Source organism: Chrysochloris asiatica, unplaced genomic scaffold (assembly GCF_000296735.1).
Source record: "Chrysochloris asiatica unplaced genomic scaffold, ChrAsi1.0 scaffold00067, whole genome shotgun sequence".
In the NCBI taxonomy this organism is placed as follows: Eukaryota; Metazoa; Chordata; class Mammalia; order Afrosoricida; family Chrysochloridae; genus Chrysochloris; species Chrysochloris asiatica.
In genome coordinates this window covers 2954125-2967214 of record NW_006408585.1, presented here as the reverse complement: position 1 = coordinate 2967214, position 13090 = coordinate 2954125, and the positions used below count along the sequence as shown (strand labels likewise).

The window sequence follows — 13090 nt, the reverse complement described above, 5'->3', positions numbered from 1 at the left end:
GGAGGGAACAGTCGCTGGAGAAGGATGTCATGCTGGGTAAGGTGGAGGATCAGAGAAGGAGAGGAAGACCTCTAATGAGATGGATTGGCCAGGTGGCCTCATTGATGAACTCGAGTGTGACAGCAGTAGTGAGGTTGGCCCAGGATCGAACATTGTTTCGTTCTGCTGTGCATGGGGTCACTATGAGTTGGGTCTGACTCGATGGCACCTGACAACAACACCATAAAGGAATGATAAGATATAGAGTTACCGAGACATTTTAGAGAGGGTGGGGAAGAAAGTGTCCTGGTAGAGGGAAACGGTGGCATGGATAGTCCCTGGTTATCTTTGTCACCATCGAGCTAAATGAAAAGTTAAAGACTCCCTAATCTCCTGGCAGCAACACCTTAGTGCTTTCCCTGGCTCTAAAACCTCTCTTCTCTCTCAGAAGTCTTAGCACATCTTCCTTCTTCTTTGTAACACTGAGCTAGTTTGAAATACAATCCATGGTAATAGGGACTAGAGACACCCATTAGAGAATAGAATGGAAGTTTCACAGGGGATTTCAGGAGTCAGGCGCACAAAGCAGAATTCTAATGGTAGGAGAACCAGACAAAATGATCAGAAAGGTGTTGGTATCTGACAGTTAGTAAAGTCTCCTTAAATCACCCCTTGATGGGAGACAGTGCTCAGTCTATGAGGAGAGTTGTTCTTGATCTGAAAATAATTTGCTCTTAATATCAATGTTTTGACCATTTAGGAGAATACAGTAAAAAGATCCAGCAAATCAATCAGAGAACTAACCAGAGAGGGATAAGGAAGCATCAAAGAGCCAAAGGATGTGTTTCCATAGGGAGAAAACACTGTCCATGATATTCAACAATTGTACTTGGACAGGTGGTACATAAGGAATAAATGGAGATAAGGAATTGCAGACATTTGCGAACTAAAAAAGGGAAGAATGTAGAAAGAGTGGCACAAGATCAAGCACTTTATTCACATACGTATTTTATTTAGTGTAGCAGAGATATGAGCGGGTTTATGAGCTACTAGACAGAAAGTGAAACGATTGGAGGGAAAAATCATCAAGGAACACAGCAAATCTATGTCCATAACCTGGAACACTCCAATGAATCCAAGACATAAACGAGGATAACTCAAAAAGTATTGCTACAAAATTATAGAAACTTTTCTTAAATAAAATATCAAAATATGAAGCTGCTATTTCTTGATATATCCTCCACCTACATCTATACATTTCTAAAGGTGGTGTTTCCATTTCTCTAACCCTTCCCTGAAGAACTTCTGCTTTTCACATCAAAATGGTGGTTTGGGTATCTTCGTGGGATTCAAATTATGTTCCTTTTAAATATTGTTTTTAAGTTTGGGAAACAAAAGGAAATTATAGTGTGAGAGAAGTAAAGTGTCCCAATAAAATTCTCATAGACCAGCCCTCAAAGAAAGAACAGGTGCATTATTGTGATGAAAAAAAAAAAAAAAAAATTCCTTGTTCTTGCTTTTTTCTCAAAATCTTATCTTTTTGGCCCTATCAACTCAAACTATCATGTCCAGAATCCTACCATGTCAAATTAACACCTCCACCTCTCATCTTGATTATTAATCTGTATTCAATAATCCAAGAATCTGGATTATATGAAAAAGAATGTAGCATCAGGATTAGAAGAATCATTAACAACTTTCAATGTTCAGATGATATAATCATGTTTCCTGAGAGTGAAAAGAACTTAAACTACTTACTAATGGATTGAACCTTAATGTAAAGAAAGCAAAAATCCTCATTACTGGTCTGATAGATAACATCATGATAAATGGAGGAAATATTGAAGTTGTCAAAGATTTCATATTGCTTGGATCCACAAGCAACATTCATGTAAGCAACAGCCAAGAAATCAAATGACGTATTACACCAGACAAATCAGTTGCACAAGATCTCTTTAAAGTGTTCAAAAGCAAAGAATCCATTTGAGGACTAAGGAGCACCTGACAGAAACGACTGTATATTCAATAGCCTCATATGCAAGTAAAAACTGGTCAATGAACATGGAAGATCACAGAAGAATTGATGGATTTGAGTGGTGGTGTTGATGAATATTGATGATACCATGGACTTCCAGAAGAACAAACAGGTCTCTGTTGGAATACGTACAGCCGAGTGCTCCTTAGGAACCAGGATGGTGATACTTTGTCTCTCATACTTCAGACATTTTATCAGCAGGCACCAAAGCCTGGAGACGGCCATCATGCTTGATAAAGTGTATGGTCAGAAACAAGAGGAAGACCTCCAAGGAGATGGATTGACACAGTGGAAGCAGCAATGGACTCAAGCATAACAGCAATTGTAAGGATGGCACAGAACTGGGCAGTATTTCATGCTGTTGTGTCATAGAGTTGCTATGAGTGGGAACCAACTTGATGGCACTTAACAACAGCAACAACAGTCTTCCCTCCCTGACACCTTACAATGTATTTTCCACACAGCAGCCAGAGTCATCTTCATAAGATCCATCAGGCTATTCTTTGCCTCATAATCCTCAAAAGTTTCCCCTATGACTCAGAATAAAAATCACTATTCTGGCCTATCAGAACTCTATTATGGTTTGCCTCCTGCCTCCCTAAAGGAGCTCTGGTAGCGTAGTGGTTATGAATCGGGCTATGAACCACAAGGTCAGCAGTTCGAAATTACCAGCTGCTCCGTGGGAAAGAGATGAGGCTTTCTGCTCCAGTAAAGATTTACAGCCTTGGAAACCCTGTTCCGGGTCATTATGAGTCAGAACCAACTCCACTGCATTTAACAACAACAACCTCTTCCCTAAGGAGCTCTGGCAGCATAGTGGTTACGAGTCGGGCTGCAAACGTCACAGTTAGCAGTTTGAAACTACAAGCAGTTCCATGGGAGAAAGATGAGGCTTTCTGTTCCTGTAAAGATTTACAGCCTCGGAAACACTGTACAGAGTCACTATGAGTCTGAATCCAAGGCACACCCCCACTTCTTCTTCCCTAACCTCGACTTTGTTTAAGAGAAGGAATGCATCAGCTGATACCCTCTCCTGTTTCAAAAAAATAAGAGGAAGGCCACATGCTGTGATGACATTTGAGGGGAGATGGAGGAGAATATGTAAGAGTTGCACAAGAATAATTGCTCGGCAAAGGGAAAGAATGCTGTTTCATAAAGGGGATTGCAACTAATACCACAAAACAGAATACATATCAACTGTTAAATGGGAAAAAATTTGCTGTATCAACTTTGACCCAAACCATACTATAAAATGTTCAAGAACAAAAAATATATAAATTCAATCTCACAGTCAAAAAAAAAGAGAGAGGAAGATGAGCTATAATCAGTAAAACTATTATTCTGACTTGTAGCAGCTCTGTAAAGGGTTTCTGAGGAGCCGCTGGTGGGTTTTCACTGCCATGGTTTTCAGTCCAGCGTCACACCAGGACTCCACGTAAATGGTAAAGCCTACATTTTAGTGACATTTCACAAGCATCTGCTCACATGACTATGTAGATCATTCTACCTAGTGCTCAGTGGTCCTAAAAGAGACAAAAAGGAAGTAGGTGGATACAGACAGGCAGTTGTTCAGGGATGGTCGAGCAAAAGGCTAAGTAAGTGATGAAGTAATCTAGAGTATCGATGCATGTGTTGGAGGAACAGGGGTTTACTCTTCTCTGGGTAGGCCCTCGTACCAGTTGTAAAAGAACCAACTCCACCTCATGAAGAAATGAACCCATGCATGTCACAGTAGACCTGTGTCTGTAAGGTTTTCAAGAGCTGGGTTTTCTTTCTTCCAGTCTCTGGGTGGACTTGAACTGCCAACTTTCAATGATCAGCGGAGAGTATTAACCTGCATAATACCAAGAAACTGCAGACCTCATAAGGAAAGGGATTTGGCAAAGCTTGCCCACTAAAATGGTTTTGGGCAGGGAGCCTTTTCTGTAAAAAAAAGTGAGTTAAACATAGGTACAAGAGCACCAGTATAAAGAAAATTCCAGAAACCTGTGCCTGCCACCCCAAAGTCTCATCAGAAGAGTCAGTGTTCGACCTGCCTTTTTTGCCAATGCTTACCCATAGTTTAAGTGATCTTCCCTACTGCATTCACTTTAAATCAATGAGACTTCAGAAGTAGCCCTTTACAGATTAAGATTTGGGGGATTGTTCAAAAACAAATTCAAGCTCTTCCTGGAAGCGATCTGAGGTAATCTCACACAATGGTTCGCTACTTACTTACTTGACCCAGAAAACCCCACAAAACCATGCAAATCCAGAGATTCAAATCTCCAGGTCCAACTTAAGAACACCGGTAAGATTGCCCAGGCCATTAAGGGTACGCATATCTGGAAAGCCACCAAGTATCTTAAAGATGTCACTTTGAAGAAGCAATGTGTACCATTCCGATGTTATAATGGTGACTTTGTTAGGTGTGCCCAGGCCAAACAGTGGGGTTGGACACAGGGTCAGTGGCCCCAAAAGAGTACTGAATTTTTGCTGTACATGCTTAAAAATGCAGAGAGCACTGATGAACTGAAGGGTTTAAAGGTAGATTCTCTGGTCCATTGAGCATATCCAGGTCAACAAAGCTCCCAAGATGCGCCACCAAACGTACAGAGCTCATGGTCAGATCAACCCCTGCATGAGCTTCCCCTGCCACATTGAGATTATCCTCCCTGAAAAGGAACAAATTGTTCCTAAACCGGAAGAGGAGGTTGCACAGAAGAAAAAGATATCTCAGAAGAAACTGAAGAAACAAAAACTTATAGCTCTGGAGTAAATTAAGCTTAAAATAAAATGCAAATAAAAGTAAAAGCAGAAAATTAATAAATAAATAAATTCAACTTTAAAGAAGATATGATCCAAACAACTATCTACAGATCTAGCTTCAGAGAGAATTTTTAAAGCTTTCTATATTTCCTGAGAGCTAATTGGATCTATCCTTCCCTAATAATCTTATTATACACAGCCCAAAGCCAACACTGTGTCCTGGGGACCTGATCTCCCAGAGAGATCCAACTCAGTAATCACAATTTATGTAAATATTACATAAGTAGGGAAGAAGCAGTCACTCAGGGACTGACTTGGAAATTGCTCCAAAGCAAATCCTTATCTGAGCATGCCAAAGCAAATTCTTAAATCCAACTAAAAAAGCCTTGGGGTATGACATCCATGCTAACAGATTATAAATATACCCAGCTATGAATTTGTGACTCTTTCAACTCATGAAAAAAAAAAAAAATCAAATTATTTTATTTTCAACATTAATGTAATTGTGTAAATTAATGTCATGTATGTGAGAATCAATGTTTTTTTTCTCTCTAACAGAGCACCACCTAACTTATCAGGTAATGTTCTGTCCTGAGCAGCCTGCTTTCATAGAAATCAAAACTAAATTTACTTGAAGGTTACCAAATCATCCTGCAGTTATCAGTAATAAAAATCACCCTTGAGAGCTCAAGACCATAATCTTGGGGGACATCAAGCTCAACTGGCATAACACAGTCCACAAAAACAAAGTTCTCCTTCCTACTTTGGTGGGGGGCAACTGGATTCTTAAAAGCTTGTGAGCGACCATCTAAGATGCAACTATGGGTCTCTCTGCATCCAAAGCAAAGAAGAATGAAGAAAATCAAAGATACGTGCAAACAGTAAGTAAAAGGACTAATAGGTCACATAATCTACAGCCTCCATGACTCAGAGAACTAGATGGTGGCTGGCTATTGCTGCAAACAGTTTTAAAATGGCTTATAAAAGGTGATTCTGGGAAGAGTAGGAGAAAAATGTGGAAAAGACTCAAAATCATAAATAAAAGGCTATGCTTTCTTGTGGAATCCCTGAGACCATGGTCCTTAGGCAACCTTCAATTTTGGAACTGAATTTACCCCTGTGATTCAACCTTCAGTTAAACAATAGACAGGCCTATAATAATGGCAGTGTAGTGGTTACAAGTTGAGCTGTTAACATCAAAAGTAAGACCTAGTGATCTGCTTTCGAAAGGTCACAGCCTTGACGTCTTATGGAATACTTCTACTGTTCCACACATGTGAGGTTGCCATGAGTCAGAACTGACTTGATGACAATCAGCAACAACAATAACAAAGAGCTACAACTAGAGACAGAGACAGAGGCATCTAGAGACACTTGAGTGGGTTTCTTGGTTGATACTTTACCATACTACTAATTTATTGAAGACAAAGGAATTATCCAATTGATCACCCTAGTAGAGCACCTACCACAATGCTGAATGGGTAATAAGTGATACAGGATATAGAAGGCAGTCTCTCAGAGACTAAGATCTTCACAAATAATTCAGGTTAATTAACAGGCTGCTGAGAAATTTCCTTGATTTTTATGAAAAAAAAAAAAAAGCTCAACCTTTACAGAATGTGGAAGGTTTTATAAAAATGTGACTAAGTATAAAAGAAACATGGGTATAAGTGACCATTCCTGCAAAAGACACAGGTTCCAGTTTGAATAAGATACAAGGAAAACAGTACTCATCACACAGACTCTTTTTCTAACTATTGAACATTATGTCTCAAACCACTAAACCAGAAAAAAGGTGCCTATAACCCTGAACTTTGGGCTCTATGAAATGTTTTTCCTCATGGGATACTCAGCTCATTAGAGAAAAGAAAGTCTTTTTTTACAAACTGGGGTAAAAGCAGTCACAAAGAATTGACCCAGTTTCCAAAATAAACATTAAGCTTAAAGTTCTCTCCATCTGGCTAAAACTAAAACCAGAACTGAAAATCAGCATGTTCACACTCCATTTCCTACTTACATCACAATAGCAGAGGCAAGAAAAAAATTAACATATAACTTCATATTATATCTGAGTCACCTGAGGTCTCAAATTAAAATTCGTAGAATGTCTATAAATATTGGAAAAGGGCAACCAACATCTCCCTTTTAAACATTCCAGGGTATTCATTCACCTACGTCAGACCTTGTTAGGGTCCCCTATCAGTATGAGGTGTCCTGGTGTGGCACTGTGGGTTAATGCACCAGACTGCAGAGCCATTTGAACTTCAAGGCAGGGTTCAAGCTCACCAGCTGCTCCTTGGAAACCCTATACAGGGTCTCTATGGGTCCGAATCCACTCAACAGCACTTAACAACAACAACAACAATGTCAGCATGAGGTACAGACCTTTCCTTAGATGGGTCCTATTCCATGAGACAAACATCTTCCCATCTTACTATCTGCCCAGTATCTATCTGGAAAACACTTCTGTTTGCAAAAGGCATACTTCTATCTCTCTGTAATATTTCCTGACATTGTGCTACTTCAATTCTTCATTGAACATAGTACTTATAAACTAAATCTTGCTCTCGGTCAAACAAGGAGGTATGCAGCATACATGAAAAAACCCTAAGCACTTTTAAAGGACATATCTTCATTTTCCATATTAAGTGAATCCCCAATAACGATGCACATTCTCTGGGGAGTGCCGTGGTTGCTGCTGTGGTGCAGTGAGTTATTTAATGGCTCTTTTAGCTCTGGTGGTGGTTATGTGCCGTGGAGTCGGTTCCAACTGATAGCGGCCCTGTACAGGGTTTCCAAGGCTGTTAATCTTTACAGGATCAGAAAGCCTCATCTTTCTCCCACAGAACAGCTGGTAGTTTCAAGCTGCTGATCTGAAGGTTTGCAGCCCGATTGCTACCAGAGCTCCTTTCTTTTAGCTATAGTCTTTGTAAACTTCCACCAAACAACAGTTTTGCCATGCTAGATCTGGGTAAGAAAGCTAGGCAAGATGCTAACAGGATTGCATGATTCAGCTGTGAGTGATTAGGAAGGTTGATTGTGATTGTAACGACCTGCAACTCTAACACAGGTAAAAAATCAGGGCAGAAATGCAGAGAATCTGTCTACCATCAACGAAGATGGTAGAGCCAGGAACAGAGCATGTCCATGGACCCCAAGATCTCTGCACATTGAATGCTATCACCCAGAGACCAAAAGTTGTGACCCAAAGGAGTGGCAGAGGAGCAGCAACAGCACAAAACCGAGCGCTGGGTTTCGCAGCCCACAGGCCAAGTAAAGCTGAGTGACTCTGGGTAGGATGCTTGCTTTGCAGAGTGTGGGGCACTTAACTGAGAGATCTAGGTTAGCTGACTGGTGGAGTTAGAACCTACTGCCTTCAGGCTGAGGCTTAGGATGGAGTGGAGTATCTTGTAGACATTTACAGCCAGCAGCCCTAAGAGAGTTTTGTTAACATTACCCTGGCAGAGAGAGGCCTACCTGTGGAAAAGGCTGACATGACTGAAAGAAATGTGCCCTGAGCATTTTCTGACCCTGCCCTGCTGCCTGTGCGGCCTGAGTTCTGTGTGGCCACTGCAATGAATTCTTGAACCCCGTTGAGTAGAGAAGGTTGTGGGAGCAATGGTTGGTTGATTGACATCAATTACTGCAGCTGTACTCAGAGAATCTTAGGTAACCGAATGTTAGCACAGGAAGACATCTTAAATGCCATCTCTTTTAACTCCTGAACTTTGAAATTGAAAAAAAAAAAAAAACACTAAAATGCAAAGGACCCAAAGACTCTCCAATGTCATACACACAGGCTCTTTCTCCCAGATTCAAGATTCTCCCAGTCTCTAGGTCTCATCATTTTCTATTTATTTTCTTTTCCTGTGGAGAGAGGTTAAGGCAATGTCTATCATCTGAAGTTGGCTTTTATCTAAAGCTCACAGAGGGTTCTAAATGAGTTCATCCCCCTGAGAATATGATGTGTGGCACTCCTCTGCATGATGCAGAGTGACCAGTGAGTATCTTAAGCACTCCCCAGGGGGCACTTAACCACCCACATAGAGATTCAAATGTCTCTTTATACATGTCTTACTGGCAGATGGTCCCATTATATTTCTAAATGTGCTAACCCATTTGCCTGCTGCATTGTAAACCTTATCATTCTATAACAGAAAGACTGACTGAGCTATCATTTTCATCCTGAGACTGGGATTCTTCTCAATCAATTAAACCTCAGCAAATTTTGATATTTATAGTCTTTTTTTCTAAGACTTAACTTTACGTTGCATCCCAGCAGAACAGAGTCTGATTGTCACATACCATGCGACACATACCAGGCAGTCTAAGAGTAGCAATTGGGTAGACAACAATGGAAAGAACAAATAGTGTTAAATAAAATTAATATCCAAAGTCCAACTTTGCAGTCATCTGACATATAGTGTCTACATGTCTTCCATGGTAGAGCAAATGGTTTGCACTTATCTTACTAACTCAAAGATTGGCAGTTCAAAACCACCCAGCAGCACCATGGCAAAAAGGCTAACAATCTGCTACCAAAAGATTCTAGCCAACAAAACCCTATGAAACTCAGTTCTATTCCATAGCACATGGGGTTGTCATGAGTCAGAAATGACCCAATGACAATGAGCAGCAAAGAATTTTCATGTTTGATAATATATTTGATAATATGCTTGATAATGTACTGAAACATTATACATATATACATGTAACATATATATATATATATTACATATATGAGTTGGGCTGCCAACCTCAAGGTCAGCAGTTTGAAACTACCAGCGGTTCCGCTGGAGAAAGATGAGGTATTCTGCTCCAGTAAAGATTTACAGCCACAGAAACCCTGTTCAGGGTCACTATGAGTCGGAACCGACTCCATGGTACTTACCAACAACAACATACATATGTATTATATATTTTTTTCACATATGTTGTTGTTGTTAAGTGCCGCCGAGTCAATTCCGACCCATAGGGACCCTATATAGGGTTTTCGAGGAGCAGCTGGTGAGCTTGAACCGCTGACCGTGCAGTTCAAACAGCTTTGCAGTCTGACGCATTAACCCACAGTGCCACACCAAGGATCGCTATGAGGCGGAACCAACTCCATGGTACTTAACAACAATATATGGGTTCCAGCTCATAGGGACACTGTACAGGGTTTCCAAGGCTATAAATCTTTACGGGAGCAGAAAGTCTCATCTTTCTTCCCCGGAATGGCTGGTAGTTTCAAACTGCCGACCTTGAGGTTAGCAGCCCGATTGGTAACCACTACGCTACCATATTTTATTATATGTATCATACATAAAAATAATATATATATATTTTAGAGAGAGAGACAGAGTGTGTGTGTGTGTGTGTGTGTCCTGGTGTGTCACTGTGGGTTAATGCGCCAGACAGCAAAGCCGTTTGAACTATAAGACTGGTGGTTCAAACTCACTATCTGCTCCTCAGAAACCCTATACAGGGTCGCTAGGGGTCAGAACCAACTAGATGGCACTTAACAACAACAACAACATATATATGAAGAAGGAAATTTATGGTTGGACATAAACTATTGATGGCAAAAATTATTCATCATTTGTATTTATTTTATGTTTGTTTCTTTTATAAAATTATGATGGAAATATATAAGCATCTAGATATTTTAATGCTTGAATCTAGTTAAAATATATTTTATGTGCTAATTTAGTAATAAAGAAGGATCCTAAATAAGTAATTGCTTTCTTGATAAACCTTAAGGGAATTCATAAAAGTCTATTCTGAAGACAAAAGGCTGATCATATCAGCCAAATTCCATGGTTGTATTCTTTTGTTTTATATACATCAAAACAAATCACCAGTGTACTCTAAGGTGCATTCTGAATAGCAATCAAATTAGTCAGTCTGCTAATCTTTGGGAAATGGGAAATTATTAGAGACTGAATAATAAGATTATATAAATGAAATTAGTTTTAAAAGCATTTCAGGAAGACATCATTAAGTATTTACTAAGCAAATTAGAAAAAGATTATCCATATCTTGATTTATATATATATTGTTGTTGTTAAGTGCTGTCGAGTCAATTTGACCCATAGCAACCCTGTATAGGGTTTCCAAGGAGTAGCTGTTGAGCTTGAACTACCGACCTTGCAGTTTAAACTGCTTTGTAGTCTGGTGCATTAACCCACAGTGACACACACACACACACACACATATATATATAGGAGTCCTGGTGTGTATATATGTACATACTATTTTCCACAACTACTGTAGAACTAAACTTCAAAAAAAAAAAAAAATTTTCACAAAAGACCTTTGGTGAATTTCACGAGCATTAGAGCCATCAAGTTCATTAATGAATGAGCAGTTATACAAGAATGAGGGACCTGGCTATCCTGGGAAAGTTCATGACTGCTACCAAAGCTATGGAGGCTACTTGGATCATGGAACATGCCAAAACTTCTTGTTGTTAAGTGCCATCGAGTCGGTTCCGACCTATAGCGACCCTGTACAGGGTTTCCGAGCGTGTAAATCTTTACGGGAGTAGAAAGCCTCATCTGTCTCCCGCAGAGCGGCTGCTAGTTTCGAACTGCTGACCTTAAAGTTCGCAGCCTGATTCATAACCACTACGCTACCAGAGCTCCTTACTAAGAGTAGGCAAACTTGAGTGGAAGACTTACATTGAGAAAAATCAAATAACTTTTTAATTTAAGAATCTGAGAGGAAATATTTCTCTATTTTGGGCATATTGTTGTTGTTGTTGTTAAGTGCTGTCGAGTCGGTTTCGACCCATAGCGACCCTGAACAGGGTTTCTGATGCTGTAAATCTTTACGGGAGCAGAAAGCCTCATCTTTCTCCCACAGAGCAGCTGGTAATTTCGAACTGCTGACCTTAAAGTTCGCAGCCCGATTCGTAACCATGTAGGAAGAAATGATTTCTACTCTAAGAAATTCTTGAGTAGCAAGTGAAGAAAATCCTCTGGGATTTGCTGATTTGGAGGGAACATCAGATGCTAGGATCACAGGAGAGGCCATGGTAATGAATTTTGTTTGACGATTTGCTGTCTGTATAAATAAGAGCATCCAGGCTGTGTCACTGGACAGAGTCCACATGAAATTCAGCATTAGACAGCAAGAACCAGGAGCCCGAGAGGAAAGGTTACTAAGGAAAAAAGTGAGATCAGGGAGGACCTAGGAACTGGAATTTCTGTCCTTTAAATATTTTAATTTTTCTGAATATTAAGAAAATCTCAAATGACTTTTTTTCCACAAAAATAGGTTATTATTTATAAGTAGTGATTTTTTTATCAGCAACATATAGGTAGTTGGTATTGAGTCTTTATTTTTTTGAGCTAAAAATGGAACCATTCACAATGATTTACTTTTAACAATAAACAGTGTTGTGGGCGAAAAGTGGACGGGGCCTTTACATTAAATTGTACTATTATGCTTTTAGATACATTTTTTTTTTATTGGTTCTCTCTTTTATTTTTTCCTGTTTTACATTTTACTGTAAATTGGGTGAAGAGTTACAGAGCAGATCAGTTTTCCATTCAGCAATCCATACACATTTTGTTTCATATTATTGACGCAATCCCCACAATATAACATCATCTATCCAGTTTTCTCCCTGTATTTCCCCTTTCCATTCCTCCTTCTTTCTTATTCCTTTTTGTTTGTTTATTTTAAGGTTTTTATTGTGGATGGAGTGAAGTTTACAGGGCAGATCATCAGTTTTACATTCAACAAATTATATACCTTGTTTCAGTACAATGATTATAATCCCCTCCATGTACCATCAGTTAACAGTATTTCTCTCTATTCACTTAAGCTTTAAAACAAACAAACACTCAGCCACATATAATATAATTTACACCTCCAAAAGGCACATTCTTCAAGTCAGCCTCCTGGCCACCAGCTCTTAGGCCCACTCTTCCCATGAATCTAGAGTCCTCAGATGCTCCCCTTCTCCATGTCCCCATATCTGCTTCCATCTCTTTTTGCGTTGCTGCTTCTCTGGATAAGGTCCTGCATTCTGCTTGTGCTCTTCTCCCTTGATGGTGCTATGATCCTCTATTTCTGGACTGTAAGATTAACCACTCCCCTGTTTGTTTGTTTTTATAAAACTTCTACCTTTACAATTGTGACAGTCACATTTAGTCATGATAACAATTATTGAATATTGAATCATATGAATCTTATCCCCATCTCTTTTCACCAGACCCATCTAGACAAGACAAAAACTATTCAGTGGGGACTCTCCCTTCCCCCCCAATACTCTTAAACTAAACTCCCTCTTGAAACCTTGTAAGCCAGTCACTTTGTGCCTTAATCGACCCTCATTTT

The 13090-nt window shown here is 39.6% G+C and overlaps 1 protein-coding gene across 2 annotated transcripts in view; it reads right to left on the bottom strand.

The window, feature by feature from the left end:
* The window catches only part of KCNH5 (potassium voltage-gated channel, subfamily H (eag-related), member 5), a 608817-nt gene that overhangs the window by 399404 nt on the left and 196323 nt on the right, over positions 1-13090 (bottom strand). The window lies entirely within an intron of this gene.